Source organism: Crassostrea angulata, chromosome 2 (assembly GCF_025612915.1).
Source record: "Crassostrea angulata isolate pt1a10 chromosome 2, ASM2561291v2, whole genome shotgun sequence".
In the NCBI taxonomy this organism is placed as follows: Eukaryota; Metazoa; Mollusca; class Bivalvia; order Ostreida; family Ostreidae; genus Magallana; species Magallana angulata.
In genome coordinates, this window is record NC_069112.1 from 72575207 (window position 1) to 72589790 (window position 14584).

A 14584-nucleotide genomic window follows, 5' to 3' on the forward strand; every position below is an offset into this window, starting at 1 on the left:
TAACGTGTTTTAAGTGCAATTTGAAGACACATATTTTATGTAATGATTAAATGAAACAAAAAGAGCATGTTGTGTTTATCTATTTCTTATTTGCCTTGTAACTCTACAACTCTAAAATTTCTCTTAAAATTATCCGATTTTCTTTTGCACAGTTAATCATGATGCATATTTAAAAAAAAAATTCAAAATCGTCTATAGTTTAAAAAATTGTTCAAAGGAAAATGATTTCAAAAACATTAATATTAAGAATTTATTTTATATCCCTAAAATCTCAGATTTTAACAAATATCCATGATTATATTATTATCCATGATCCATCTTATCCATGGTAAGAATACTCCGTAAATCATCACTACATATAGTAAGTATACAGTTTTGTATACCTATTTAATCAATTAATTAGTGGGTATGAAGCTTTTCACCAATGCAACAAGACTTTTCCTGATTTAGCTACACCCATCTAAAAATATACCGGATATTGATGTTTGGAAATATTTTAAAACCAACTCGTTATGGCGGCAGTTAAAGATTGGGGTTTTCTTGTGGTTTATTATTGCTGGATCACCTAAAAACGGACGCTATGAGAGAGATAATTAAAAAGGTATTGTAGAACACATGTTGACAGCGTAATCGATGTATACTTTTAAATATAAGTGAATTTAGATAATTTCTACTTTCGTTTTAGAAAAAAAAAGATTAATAAAACGTCATGTTACTGTTTTAAAACTAAGTGTGCATCGCCTTGAATAATATAGCAGGGGTGAGATGTTTTCGTGGATTTCTCATTAATTTTACGCCGCATCTACATTTTAGAGCCTGTTTTCTACTTGAGGGCATCTATGTTCAAACTGTCGTAAACATGGTAAGTCAAAACTATATATGTTTTTAATTTTTTTGTTAAGTAAAAAATCTTGGGTGCTTTCCTCAATGATAAAAGTATTTTGTTTAATAATTGTCATTAATAATATGCAAACGGTGTGCCTATTGGGCCGAGGGCAAGTTTTTATAGTTTGAAATGCAGACAGTAGGATCCGCCTGCATGCCTACTAAAATCATAAGCCAAAGTTAAACTGAACGTTGCGTGTTCATTCTACATTAAGACGTCATGTTTTATGCGTAAAAACGCGTGAAAGATTTGTATTCGGAAATGGCCGACGAAAAGTATGTGATTTCGAGAATTTGTATTTCTTCTTTTAATGTTTATCCGTTTCATAAGATGGTAATTTTCTATTTATGCTTATTCAGTATCTAAAAGATCGGTTCCTTGGTTTTAATGTTTTTATTTTCCATCTTATAATTTGATGAGACATACGTGAAACTAGTCTTATCTCCTGATTAATTAAAGCACTGTTGAAACTTTTCTGGTTTGCATAGTCAATAATTTTCATTTAAAGTACTTTCCATTGAAAACTTGGAAAGTTTTTTATAGAGCTAAAGGACAATAAAGATAGAAAAGCGTCACGCATTTATTGAATGAGTTAACTTTTTTAAATAAAATGGCGGCCAATATGGCGGCGCCCATAGCTGGAAGAAAAATGTTTAGCCCTTAAAACCCTGATTTAACATCGATTTTTCACTGATTTTCTTATTATATACGTTTTTCCATTAAGCCTCGCCTCGCTTTGTCCGCCTCTTGCTGCGCTCGGTACAAGACCCACTCTATGAACTGAATAAATCAATTAATGTGGGTTTTTTTTAATCCCAATTTAAGCACGTTACTTCCTTGTTTAGCCACACACGTATAGGTTTTTTTTTAAATTGCTGGGTCTCTTAAACACGAACAATACGGAACATTAAATAAACAAAAATATTTTATAACTCATAGTATAAGCACCATCAATATGTAATATTAAATCATATATAATTAAAAAAATATATCTCCTTTTGTTTTGGAAAAAAGAATGAAGAGGAGTTTTTACGACTATTTTAAAACTAATTACGTATTTCCTCGATTGATAAAACAGGGATTTGTTGTTTACATCAATTTCTCAGAGATTTTAGGCAGCAAGGGTTGTTTTTGGTTGTTTTTTTTGGGGGGGGGTGTGAGTTTTTTTGTTTGTTTGTTTTAATGTTTTGTTTTTTTTTATTTCTTTTGTTTTGTTTCTTTTTTGGAGGGGGGGGGGGGGGCTAGCGCATTCATTATTCAAGTTATCGTAAACATGGTAAATGAACACAATTAAATCATTAACATCCACGTAAGAAAAATGAAATGGCAAAGAATTCATTACAAGTACACTGACAATGATACTGAAATCTAATTACATTTTTAGGAAAAAGAGTTATTACTCAGGTACATAAAGCGGAGTTCTTATCTGTCGAATTTTATATATTTTTTTAATATTCTTGATAAAAAAACCTCTATAGATACACGGACATATGATAATATCTAACAAAAAATTATATTTTTATAGTTAAACCTTCCGTTGTTATCCGCTACCGCCTATATAGGGTTAATATTACTTAAAGTAGCATTGAAAATAGCCATCACATTAGATATACACTCAGCGGTATAAGTTTACATACCCATTCATATTGTGTGCAAACAACAGTATCTAGTATTTTAAGTATTATATTCGATGCGATTAAGAGGATTAAATGGGCAAGGTCATTTTAAGGTAAATAAACCTCCTATTAGTGAAGACCTCTCTTTAATAATGATTCCAATTTCAAAGAGCCGAAACAATTGTATATTTCCTTTTACTTAATGACATTTTATAGCTAAATATATTGTGCTAAAAGTTTTTTTTACTTCTAATGGTTGCTAAAAGGGCATGGTCACGATTTTAGTTAAAAAGTATTCTTCCGATTTTCACATTTTAAATGTAAGGCATTTGTCAGAGGGTAGCTAATCACGCGGGTGTGATAAGGCAACTCTCATAAGGCGATAGGTAAAGTAAAAATTCCTCTGATCAATATGACGCCACAATAAGCAGTATGATGTTATATTTTACTCTGAAACATGTCAATTTTAACTTTATCTTTAGTCCAAATTATAAAAACTGCAGGCGTAAAATGTCACTAGAAACTCTTCCAATTGAATATGTCTTTAATTTCTCTCTTTTACGTATAATTGATATTGATGACATCACAAGAATGTTTAATAGAAAAAATCAATGTCGGGAGACAAATCATCGGAATCAGTGTAAACAATACCGAAATAAGACTTATGTAATACAATTATCAAAGATGATTGTCAGTTAGGATAAAATAAGGATAATAAAGGCATGGATATTTTGTTTTACCAGCGAGTGTTATAAGGTAAGCAGATAGGCATTTATATGGCTTGACCAGCCTGTTCTCTGTCAAAGTGTACAAGAAAGACAAAAGTGTAACACTACCCTGACTATTATGACAACTGATTTGGCAAATATCAAAAGCATATGACCTAAAATACTTGAAAAGTGCTGCTAGAATCCTTTGCTTCGTTGTTGTAATTGAAAAATAGGTAGTATTTTCAAAGAAATTGAAAACAAATGAGGGGTAAGATAATTTGAAAGGATGGTGGTCACTGTTATTTGGACACAAAACAGTAAGTATAGAGAATATATCTTCTGTAAACATTTAATCGAAAGATTAAGTACAGTCATCTGACGTTCAGGGTCCCCCCTCCCCCTACGGTAAACCATGAGCCATATTAAAAAAATGAAACATTTGAAGACCACACTAAAAATTCTCGAAACAAAAAAATATAGAACTTCCTTAAAGTTCTGTGTCATTTTAAACCGTAGGATGAAAAGCAAAAGAGACTAGGTGTGATATAAATGATAGATATTTCTAAAATGTACGTATGTCATCTTGACGCCATCTTTTGAACCTTTCAATAGTCCATGGTGGCGAAACGTGTTGTTTTTAAATTAGTGTATCAAATATGCTTTTTGAATATACAGAAACAACACATATCAATAAAATCAGTGTTGGTGCATAAGATGATTTGATAGTTATGACTTTTATGACACGTATATGACAAACAACCGTATTGTTTTCGTATTTGTTGGTGAACTTTTATAACCTTTCTAAAGTTTACAAATTACACTTTTGTAAAAAAAAAAATAAACTACATGTAATAGAATATTTGTAGCATTTAAAAAGTAATACTTAACTTCAATATACGAACTTTTGAGTTATTGTTACACTTAGTTCTCTTAAACAATTTATCATTCTAAACACAATTTTAAGAATATAGAAATGCAATCCTGCAATCATATTACAGTAATATTGTTTTGATGCATATCCACATTTAAGACGGATCAAACAGAGAATGTGACATAAAGGAATATGAATTTTTGTTTGTTTTTTTTTTTCAATAAAAAAAATAAACATCAGGTTAATTGTTAAAAAAGAGACTATTGTTTAAATTCATACTTGTTTCTAATTAATACTGTAAATCTTGTAACTGTACCTCAACGACAATTATGATTTTTATAACACCACATATTTACGTAGCAATGAACACATACACTTCTTCTGACATTTTAGTAAAAATGCATTTGTCTTTCACGACCTGCATAACAGAACCTGGTAATGTAACATATTGCGCTACGCTGTTTCTATTATAAATCATTAAAATAACAGAACTGCTGTTTAATCTGTGGTTATTTTTATTAGTTTCTTTCTAAAATACATCACTTTGATTATACAAAGATTTCCTACACCTCTTCAACTGATATATATTTCTTTTAACTTTGCCTTGTTATAATTTTCATGCATGGCGCACCATCCTTTTTCTTGACCTACATTAAGAATGTAAACAAAATCAGTGTCAGTTTTATTAAAGGACATCGAGAAGTTAAAACACACTGTGTTTATAATGAAGGGAAAATTCATGTATTATAGCGACGTTGAAGCTGTACATGAACCTTGAAAATTAATACGTTCAGCTCATTTTATTCCAAGCCTTGGTTGAGTAAATTTATGTACACAGTGAATCGTTCTTTCTATTCAAGCAAGCGATGAACTATTTCATGCACGCGTACTATGAAAATAAGACTTGTTATTTGATTAACTCAGTGGAAATATTTATCAAAGATTTAAACACTGTTTGGAAATTCAAATTAAGATTGAACATTTTTAAAACAAAGCACATATCATGTTGTTTTTCACCGTATCACAAAATATTGTTTTAAAATACCTTCTCTTACACGAATAACAACAACATCTCATGTGCATGTAACATCTTTAAACAAACAAAATTGATGTTGATAACTTCTTGTTATGTGCAAGTAAGGAAGTTCTATATTTTTTTGTTTATATTTTTCTGATATCTAATTGTATATAACATGTTGATCTCTCATATGCACGTATCGGTTTAAAAGACAAACTAATGTGCTGTAGATTAGTTTGGTATATATTCTGTCAAACAGAAAACAAAATAAATAAATATGATTTAAGTGCAATTTGAAGACCGTGCATATTTAATGTAATGATGAAATAAAACAAAATATGCATATTGTGTTTATATATTTCTTTGCATTTCTGTATCTCTACAGCATTAAAATTGTCCACAGATTTTATTTGTACAATTGATCATGATACATATTCTCAACAATTTTTAAAGTTGTCTATAGTTTGAATAATTGGTCAAGGAAAATCACTTCAAAAAACCTTAACATTTAGAATATCTAAATCTCCTAAATGTCAGATTTTTACAATGTTTATGATCTAGAATATTACGTAAATAAAGGCCTACTCTAAAGATATGAATTAAGAAAGTATAAACAAAATATTTTTGATGAAACAAGGTTTTTCCTGATTTAGCTAAACCCATCTAAAAATATACCAGATATTTATATTTGGAATTATTTTAAAACCGACTCATAATGGCGGCAGTTGAAGATTGGGGTTTTCTTATGGTTTATTATTGCTGGGTCACCTGAAAACAGACGCTATGAGAGAGATAATATTACCAATGTGTATTTTTAAAAAGAAAAAAAATTATATAATTTGTACTTTCGTTTTAGAAAAAAAAGAATAATCAAACGTTTTGTTACTGTTTTGAAACTAATTACTCATTGCCTTGAATGAAATAGAAGGGGTAAGTTGTTTACATCGATTCCTCATAGATTTTACGTCGCATCCACGTTTTAGAAGCTACTTTTTACTTGATGGCATATATGTCTCAAATTGTCGTAAAAATGGTAATGAAAAAATATAATACATATCATTCATTAATGTATCAGTCGTGTGTTCATTTCTTATTTTTCAAAAGTTAAAAATTGGTGGTGCTTTTCTCGGTAGTAAAAGTACTTTGTTTACTAATTACCTGTACATGTACTATTAATTCAAGACCAACTCTATGGATGCAATTTAACCATTTATCTTTTTTAATCCGATTTAAACACGTGTCCTGCTTGTTTAGCTACACAGATAGATACATATAGGTCTTTGCTATTGCTGTGTCTCCTAAACACGAATGATTCGGAATGCAAAGGCATTTTATAATACCCATTAAAAGCACCATCCATTTGTAAATATTAAATCATAAATAATTAAAAAACAATTATACTTTCGTTTTGAAAAAAAAAAGATGAAAATTTTTACGACTGTTTTAAAACTAAATACGATATAATCTCGATTGATATAGCAGGGGTTTGTTAACATCAATTTATGAAAGATTTTAAGCAGTACCCTCAATTTAAGAGTGGTTTTTAGAAAAGGGGGGGGGGGTGTTTAGCTATTTTAAGCGGGTTCATGTTTTTAGTTATCGCAAATATGCCAATTATATTCATCATTCATATCCAAGTAAGAAAATGAAATAACAATGTATTTATTTGCTATCTATCCAAAAGTAGAAAATGTTGTGTTTTCTATCTCTATAGTAGAAGTACCTTGTTTACGAATTTCAACCCGTCTCTTCCATTATGAATAATTAAGCCCTGACACGTGAGTAAAATCTATTTAACCGGGAGGGGTCTAATTTGTTCTGCTCAAGATTGTTTAATGAAATGTTTTAAAAGAATTGCTACTGATGTAATTATTATTTAAGAATTTAAAAAAAAAGACATTTACCACACCGTTTGTTAAGAAAGTCATCTCAAAGTTTGTAAATTTTTATCATAGGACCCTATGGGATTTTGCTTGAAACGATCAATTTTGCACATTTTTTTACGTTTATTTTAAACTTCAGTCCTAGGGATTGTTTCCCTGTTCCAAATATGAAAGTTATTGCTAAAAGGTACCAAATGTTCAAATAAAAAAACATATACAGTCTCGGGTCATAAGTATTCGTAAAAAAACAAAATGGCGGCGATGTAAACAAATCTAGGTCACCTTAGTTTTCTCAACTTTTTAACTTAATTAAATTTGCACCAACCTTAATATTTCGTAAGACAGCCTTTAGACTTGATTACTGCTTGAATTCTTCTTGGAATCGACTGGTAAAGCCTCTGAATAATTTGAAGCGGGATGTTTTCCCACGCCTGCCAGGTCATCGTTGGTCCTCAGATTATGAACATTTCTATTAATTTCGTGTTTCATTTTTTTCCAGCAATTCTTAATAATATTTAAGTCAGGACTTTGGGCTGGCCATTCAAGTGTTGTTATTCCCTCTCTAGTCACGAAATCTTTCACTACTCTCGCTCTATGCACAGGCGCATTGTCGTCTTGAAATATATACTGATTGTTAGGGAAATGCATGGCTACAACAGGCCATAAGTTGCTATCAATGATTTCAATATATTTTTCGGCATTTATGTTACCGTCGACATTACATATAGTACCTACACCGTGAGCTGCTATACATCCCCACACCATCAAATCAAGGCGCCGTCCAGGAGGGGGTGCAACACAAGAGGGGTCCCACTCTTCACCATCCTTTCGCCATACATACACGCGTTGTTCTCCATCAATCATCACCTTACATTCATCACTGAATATTATATTATTCCAAAAATCATGGACAGTTTTGTTTCCGTATTGTTTACACCAATTAACTCGCTTTTTCTTGTTCACTTCACGAATCCGGAGTTTTTTCTTTACAAGCCTTCTACGATATCCCCCTTTTCTCAAAATTCTTTTTACCGTACTTTCCGACAGTCTACTAGCTCTATTCTCATTGGAAACATTCGTTAATTCAGTCAAAGTCCTTCGACGATTATTTTTCACTAGTCGAATAATTTGCCTTTTCCTTGAACACTACACTTACGCAGCCTGCCACTTCGATTCTTCTTTTCTGTAATTCCACGTCTCTCCTGTCGCTTTAAAAAACTACATATCGTAGATATTGGTCTTCCTGTTCTTTCTGATATTTCTTTTAACTTTATATTAGCTATAGACAATGATAAAATACTTTCTTTTTCGGATGCACACAGTTCAGATCCTTTTCTACCCATTTGTTTTGATAGCGGAAACAAAACATTTGCAGACGACAAAATACGTCATAACACAGCCACGTGATCGGTCATGTGCTTGTGTATATTTGTACCAAGTAAGAGGGATAACTCTAGTTTGTGCGTCAATAACGAAGCTGAAATGGGGAGCGAAGCGCGGTAGTGAAATGACTGCCGCCATTTTTTACGAATACTTTTGACCCAAGACTGTACTTCCTGGTTTGTTCCAGGGTTCTTCAATTATCAATATTTTTGTATGCCTAATTTTCCAGATTTGTCAGATAGGTGCTATTTTTCTTTGACAAAGGCGGACATAATGATCTTTATAGTATTATTAAAATACTCAGACATATTTTCATAACATCACATATCAAGGGTCAGAAATATAAAATGCATGGTTGCCATCTTGAAATATATGTATTACACTATATATACGCGGGATTAGAAAACGTGAGAGAAAGCAAGGCTTGCTGAACTCCCGTCATGTTTTCCACCCGAGCCTAAACATAGTTTACACTTCAAGATATTTACATTTATTCTACAATGTAACATCAATTTAACGCCTCAAATGAACTTGTTCGACAAATTCCGCTGAATATCTGCAGTTTAAAAAATAACACCATGGCAAAGAAAGCAAATAAAACGCTGGACGAAAGTGTGCATACTCGAACTGTACTCGGCCTCGTTAATTACTCGTAAAATTATGATAGACAAAGTGTTTCCATTGTCAAATTATGCTCGATAGTTTTTAAGACTGTACAAATTAAAAACACACTGATCAATGTTTCATCTAGCAATAATAATATCATTTGATTATACATTTTTAAAAAAGAAAAAAAACGAGTTCCACATAGAGTCGTGTTCAATTTAACCGCATATTTGTGGCTTTTAATATTTTATGATATTCTTAGTAAAATACATTTTAGAAATAAACAGAAATATAATAATATCACACGAATAATAATATTTTTAAAAGATAAACTTTCCGTTGTTATCCACCAGCATCTGTACTGAATTAAAGTATCGTTGGAAATAGTAATTTATTAGATGTGCTGTCAGAAGTGAAAAGTCTGCATATCCATCCATACATACAACATTATCTAGCATTCCATGCATTATATCTGCCTAACATAACATGTTTTGTGTTAAAATGTTTTTATTATTATTATTTTATTTTTATTTATATATTTATTTATTATTAAGAGTATAAATCAACAAGCATCAAGCATTCCATGGAAAGTGAAAAATTATTTTTTGAAAAGCTGCGTGTATATTATTGATTTTAATCTACTTAACACGGAAACCCTGATAAACAATGATTTTTGTCATACTAAGGGACTGGTATCCAAGGAAATGTATTTCCTTAGTTACGGGTGCACAAATCTTTGAAAATAAAACAATGATTTTAGCTAAACATCTACGTAAATTATTCCTTTACATGACATTATATAGTATTTTGCATTTTGTATTTATTATAAGATTGAGTTTTCCCATTTTTAGGAAAAAACAAAATTTGAAATATTTCATTGTAATTGTTGCCATGACAACAGGAAGAGAACATACATTTAAACGCTTATCAATTTTCAAAAATTGCACATCTTTATCACTTTATATGCAAAATCTACAACCACTGCTGGAAAAATGAATTATGTATTTCTGTTAGTGATCATCTGTACTATATATGTGCAAAATAAAATCCATAGGCAACTTTGAGAAGAAAAAGTTGTACAAGGTTTAAAAGTATATCAAATTTGCATTTTAAGCTTCTACAAAGGGGTAAAGGTAACATAAATACCAAGTATTATTTAATTGAATAGATCATATTGTACCTTATTTTTAAAATATTCCCTGGTTAAAGATGCACAATAAGTCAAATTTTCTATTTTATAATTTTTTTTTTAAATGACATTTTAAAGATCATTCATTTTCATCTAAAATTAGAAAACATGGACACACTGACATAAGGGCAAATATAAGGAAAAATACTTATTTCATTTATAAATGAGGTATTTTACTCCTCGATGTGGTTGAATCATGAATTTAGTGAAAATCTGTATACAAAACAATCATTTAAAATATTATGTACAAAGAAAAACTAGGAAGGAGGTCAGGTTTAACCCTCTGAGTTCATTTGATTTGACCTTTTTGTACTTAAAGTGCAATTCTCAACATAATGAAATATGACTCTGATATTCTTGACAAAAAATGTGAACAATAACATCAGATACAAATATTGTTTTTCATTATATAAGTATATAATGATGGTCAGAATGAATATATAAAATAAATATATATATAATATGTATATTTTGTTTAAGTTGCATCTTTCCTGACCTTTTTATACTTAAAATTAGCCAACTTTTAATAATAAGTGTGATTTAAAATAAAAGCTTTCTGAATGTTTAGATTTCTTATGATTTCAATGCAGTTTTCTGGATATTTTTTTTTTCAATTCATAAATAAGATGTCATATATCAATGTTTAGAAAGAGGGCTTTAAATGTAAAATTCTTACAAAAATGGCTTAAAATATTCCAGGTTTTTTCTTTGTATTTGAAGCAGTTTACCTACACTAAAAGTCTATCACCTATAAAGCTCTCTGAAGGGTGCGTAATTATTTAAAATGACCTCAGTTTAGAAGAAAAATATGCTCTTCATCTCTATATGTAATACTGAATCTCCAGTCTACTCTAACATGTCTAAGAGATTTCAAGTTGTTCTGATAAAATCAAATACCAATAAGATTTTTTTTTTGGGGGGGGGGGGGTGGAAGTCCATCATAATTCATTTTTCAATATGTATATTTAAGAAAAAACATTGCTGCATGAAAAGTATGTGCAGAGATGTTATTTAAAAAGTGAAGGTCAGAAAAAGAAATCAAGGAAGTAACTTATTCCTAAGAAGGCGAAATATCCAATTTAGATGTTCATCGGATTATCATAAAGATTTTATAGTTGAACACAGTCACCAATAGTATCCTTCTTTCAGTGATATCTGCCCGAATCATATTTGGATGTAACTATAACAAATAAATGACAATAATTATTTCAGTTAAATTGGTCATATCTGCCCCCTCATAGTACCCACGCGTGCAGGAATTTCACATAAAAACTGTCTCAATTAACAGAAAAATTCAATCAACAATATATGTATATGCTTACTTTAATAATTTATGTACTAAGCCACATTTAAAAAGTGTTATCTCCATCTCCCTACTCGATCAGTAATTAAACTTGTTGTCATTAAGATGGGGAAATATTTTTTCTTCAAAATCTAATAACCAATTATTTTACATAAAATTGAATTGGTCTGCAAAAAATTTACAAATTAAATCATTTATTAAATTTATAAATGATTTGATTTGTAATTAAAATCAAGGTAATTCAGAGAAATATTTTGACAGTCAGCTGATATAGATAGTACAGTTGCCTTAATATCAATATGTGAATTGTTGGTTTATATTCATATGCATGAATTTATTTCCTATTTAGTCTTGGTTTTGTCAATGTGATCAGGGCAGTTCAAATAGCTTGACATAAACCTGTATTACTGCTTTTACTGCAGAACTTGCTGAATGCTCTATCTAACATGGATTTCCTTCTTTATTTAACAATGTAAAGTAAACACAAATAACAAATCTTATGAATATCAACTTTAATTTTTACCATCATTAATTTTCTTGTACATTTATTCAAGATGTAATAATTTTCACTGAAAATAATTCAACAATTCAACTGTTCAAGTGGTAATAAATCATTATGCATCAGCATTGACATATGAACACATTTTATTTCAAATTAAACAGAGTATAAGTCAGGCACACATTTGCTTTGAAAAAGTTCAGAAAATACTTGTTTGTACCTTTGTATTTAACCCAAATATCCCTATATATAATTATATATATAATTTTGAATTCTATTTGATAAGATTTTCAGTTTTAGTTGAAAGCCAGCTCTTCTTTTCTGTGGAACAAAGTGGCTAACATAGCTGTATATCTTCAAGGATGAAAGAAATTCTGCTAAAGAAAATCATCCCTTGTCAACTTTAGTTTTAATTTGTTGCATTTGTTGGTCTGTTTTTTGCAATTGCACTTTCACCCTCTTGTTTTGCAAAATTTAAATATTTCAAGCACTGTCTCTGATCTGTCTGGTGTAAATATTTCAATTTTTGTGTAGACATCGTAGATTTTAGTGTCCATCATCGTTTAAGTTGATTCATTTGGCTTGCATTTGAAACATTTTCTGTTTACAACCCTTTAAGTTATCTGTAAAATAAAACAAAGAACCTGTTACAACTAATACACCTTTCCATCCCCTATTTAATTAAAATGTCTTGAAAACTCATACAGTAAAGTATTTTACTGTTATAATTCATTAAAAATAGGTGAAAAATCTTGACTTTTTCAAGCAATATGGTACAAATAGTTGATTTTATGTGAATACAACATTAATTATCAACATATAGAATAAGAAGAACACTGATCAATTATTCACACAAGATACATTAAACATGTACTTGTATTCTACATTTTCCAAAATACATGTAGCTACCATAGTCTACACATGTATGTTGATATATTTTTCATTAAAAGTTTGTTATTGTCCTTGATGCACAAACACTATATACACTAAGCAATCAGGTATAAATTTTCTTTGTCATGTTTAAACTATTATTTATAATGTTGTGTGCATTGACATGTTAATCCAAATTTTCACGAAGATCTACAGCTTCCACTATTTCTCCCGTTAAAGAAATGTTTGCTAGTAGCAAATAAGAAACCAGTAAAAGTTGTCACTTACCATGATGATGAACTAAATTAACACTTCTATTACCCAGAAACTAAAATCCATATTCGTCTCACTTCAGCTCCGTAGAAATATTGGATGTAAACAATGTAAACAAAATACCGTTTTTACCTCCTTTCGTAAGACAGTCATATCAAAGGGAGGTAATTAGAGTCAAATTTGAACGTTCCCAGATGTTTAAAATCGGTATTTATTTATAAACGGGTGTCTTGCCTAAAGATTTTTTAATTGATTCTCCTAGAACAAATTTCATAATATAAATACGTGGTGTTAGTTAACCTTGACATGGTTGTAGAATTTTATAAAAGTGCACTGAATTGACTGGTGTTTGCATGCAAAATTAACAAGATAAAACGGGTATAAATATCAAAGGATGAAGTAAATGTAAATTCTTAATGATGTTTAAATTACAGCAAAGTGTTTTGTAGTACAAAAAATTATTTATAGAGTTTTAAGATGATTTAACATAATATTGTATTTGAATATACAAAAATTTTCATGTTAAAATGAAGTACAAATCAGTCAGTCTTAAAGCACGTGGTTTCCATAGTAACAACACGAATAAAAAAAAATTACCAAAATATTTTTAATACAATCTTCATTCTGATTATCTTTATATGTGTTTTTATCATTATTGTTTTTATGTCACTTTCCATATTTTTCACAAAATGCTCGATGCTTGCTGATTTTGACTCTTAATATCATTATTCTTTGGATATCCTAAAATTTCTAAATTCCCAAAATAATTGAGCAATTACCGGTAGAAAGGCTGTGGTCATGGTTTTTGCTTTATTTACCTTTTTCAGACGAATATCTGTATAAAGATATAGGAAATTTGTCAAATTTAAATGCTAAATTATTTGTATTTTTTATCGTCTAAAGATATAGGGAAATTGTCATATTTTTAAAAATGCTAAAATAATTGTGTATTTTTCTGTACTAAATGATAGTTTATAGTGAAATGTTTTTTAAAAGTTTTGATCATTTTTCTTTGACAACACATCCTCCTTAATGTAGGGTCGGTGTAGTTTAGATCTCAAATATCATTTTTACTAAGATAATACCAACCCATAATCATTTAGGAATACCCCTCCCTTACCTTGAAATGGTGTGTTTGAAGAACCCGCACTGTTGAATTGCGATCAACATTGTTACCCATCTTCACCTATTCGTCTACATTAATAATAACGTGCATGATTGTTATCTTCTTCTATACAGGTTAAATGACTAATTTAACTCATGACAAACAATTTATTTTCAATGGAACAGGATACATTTAAAACAGTCTTATTATATTAAAGTTTTTTAAAAGAAATGAATTTAATATCCACCCAGGTTATACGAAAGTAACCTGAGTTGGGGCAATTTACGCTTTATAATCCGTGAAGCGGATAATAAAAAAACGTAAATTGTTCCAAGCCAGGTTATACGAGTATAACTTTTGTAGATATTGAGT

The 14584-nt window shown here is 29.9% G+C and overlaps 1 protein-coding gene and 1 long non-coding RNA gene across 2 annotated transcripts in view; one reads left to right on the top strand and one right to left on the bottom strand.

Annotated features, from left to right (window-relative positions):
• Positions 1 to 483: 483 nt before the first annotated feature.
• Positions 484 to 14584, top strand: part of LOC128172329 (uncharacterized) — a 62992-nt gene continuing 48891 nt past the window's right edge. Inside the window, exons 1-2 of the mRNA XM_052838119.1 lie at positions 484 to 601; positions 814 to 862. The gene's annotated coding sequence lies outside the window, so the exon portion shown is untranslated. The remainder of the gene's footprint in view (positions 602 to 813; positions 863 to 14584) is intronic.
• Positions 11962 to 13280, bottom strand: LOC128172368 (uncharacterized). The gene is made up of 2 exons (XR_008242251.1): positions 13123 to 13280; positions 11962 to 12587 (listed from the first exon to the last, which is right to left on the bottom strand). It is a non-coding gene; the product is annotated as an uncharacterized LOC128172368 (long non-coding RNA).